General features: G+C 36.5%; 1 pseudogene; it reads left to right on the forward strand.

The window, feature by feature from the left end:
* Positions 1-1,678: 1,678 nt before the first annotated feature.
* On the forward strand, positions 1,679-2,099 carry LOC127688736 (bcl-2-related protein A1-like; annotated as a pseudogene).
* Positions 2,100-2,371: the final 272 nt, after the last annotated feature.

A 2,371-nucleotide genomic window follows, 5' to 3' on the forward strand; every position in this document is an offset into this window, starting at 1 on the left:
AAAGAAAGTTACTTACCTTGTGCTAAAGTTTGCATCACTCTGGATACAGGATGCAGTTCAGTCTTGGAGTTCTTTCTGTTCTTTTGTGTTCTACTTCTGTTGCCTCCTCTTGTTCAGAATACAAAAGAGCCCAAACTGTTTAGAGTCACTTCAGCCAAATCCTAGGCATGAAGAAACAAATAGCAGTTAGCACTATTGAATCATGACAAAATGTCAGGGCCATGAGAAACACACACACACACACACACACACACACACACACACACACATACACACACAATATTTTAAACCTTGAGTATTGCGAGGGTGGCTTACTATAGGCATAGATAACTGAACATAGGAGTATATTTGCAAGTGCAAATAAATACACAAGGATTTACACATTAATAAAAGCTTGATAGCAAAAAATATTAATTCATTATTGAGGCAGCACAAATTGTTCTTGTTCTCATGGTGGTCACAAGCAGTTCCTTCAGCCTTGGTTGGGCTCTTATGCTTCTTTAATAAAAGCCTCTGGATAAAATAACCACAAAGAAAGGTTTGGCCAGGCCACAGTTGTTTTCATTCTGTATTTGTGCTGCTGACATTGACCCAAGGCAAGTATGCTACGAGAAATCCCAGACCCTAGGCAAAAGGACTTCTAAAATATGGAAACATTGGCAATTCTTCCTCCATCACCTCTATCTCTTCAGTCAGTGTGTCCCACTTAATTCACAGTGGACACAACTCAGAGCTTCAGAACTATTGCATGGCCTCAGTCTAGGACCATCATAGTTTGTTCAGAAAGTATCCAACCTATTCTAATTATTTCACTCAGTAAAACCTTGGACTATGTATAATATACTATAGTTTTTTTTCTGGACTGAAAACTATTTGTAAGTTTTTATGTGTTGGTGGTGGTGGTATAGATATCTCTCTGTCTCTCTATCTCTCTACCTCTGTATCTATCATCTATCTATCTATCTATCTATCTATCTATCTATCTATCTATCTACCTATCTACCTACCTACCTACCTACCTCCCTATCTAGTATACAACACAGTCCTGATACATTATTTTTTAGTGTGCATTTATAGACAGATATAATACACATATTGTTTTCAGTTTCTACATATTATAATGGACCTGCTCAGAGTGTATTGATGTAGGGTCTATTTTATACAAATTTCTACATATCAACTTAGCCAAGAATAAGTAGTCATAGTGGGTGATATTTTCCATGTCTTCAGACATGTTTCCTGGTCAACTACTTGCTTCTTATCCACATTGCTGCCCTAGAACGTTTGCACTTTATTGCTACATAAACATCCTTTTTTAATGGTACCATGTATGTGGGATTTTTCTTTTTCTCTTTCATCTAGCCTAAAAATATAATTATTTGGAAACTCTACAAAATATAATAAGTAAAGCCACAATATTTTTAAAGTTTACACTATAGGAAATGTTATCATCTAAAACCTAACCTCTCTCTTCTTCAAAACTCTCTTAATCTCTGTTATGAGTTATGATGTGTATCTTAGTTAACATTTATATTGTGACAAAAGTCTATGACCAAAAATCAGATTGTCGAGGAAAGGGTTTATTTTGGATTATACTGATATATTTCTCTGTCCTCCCCTGACAGGTCATATCTTTGGAGTCCTCCTCGGCCTCTAGGTGGACAGCTCTAGTCAGCTCTGCCAGGGAAGATGACAGCCTATGAGTTCATGTATATACACTCCCTGGCTGAGAACTATCTTCAGTATGTCCTGCAGGCACCTGCCTTTGAATCGGTTCCAAGCAAAACATCCAGAGTGCTACAGAGTTGCTTTCTCCATTCAGAAGGAAGTTGAAAAGAAGCTGAAGCCATTCTTGGATGACTTTCACGTGGAATCCATAGATACTGCCAGAATAATATTCAACCAAGTGATGGAAAAAGAATTTGAAGATGGCATCATTAACTGGGGAAGGATTTTAAGTATATTTGCCTTTGGGGGTGTTCTCCTCAAAAAACTTCCACAAGAACAGATGGCCCTGGATGTAGGTGCTTACAAACAAGTTTCCAGTTTTGTGGCAGAATTCATAATGAATAACACAGGAGAATGGATATGGCAGAATGGAGGCTGGGTATGTGTGATGACATATATATTACTTATATATATGAAATGAAGAATAGGAATGTAAAGTTTCCTTATTAATTAAAACAACAAAATAACAATCAAAGGATTCCAGTCTGTTTGTATGCCTTATTTTGAGATGCTCTTAATTAAAATTAAACAAAACAAAAATCCCCTGGGTCATTTCCAGTGGCCCCTACTGGAAATGTCTTCTTAAAGATTTTAAAATTAAGATTTATACATTTATTTTATGTATGTGAGCACACAGTAGCTG

Source organism: Apodemus sylvaticus, chromosome 7 (genome assembly GCF_947179515.1).
Source record: "Apodemus sylvaticus chromosome 7, mApoSyl1.1, whole genome shotgun sequence".
In the NCBI taxonomy this organism is placed as follows: Eukaryota; Metazoa; Chordata; class Mammalia; order Rodentia; family Muridae; genus Apodemus; species Apodemus sylvaticus.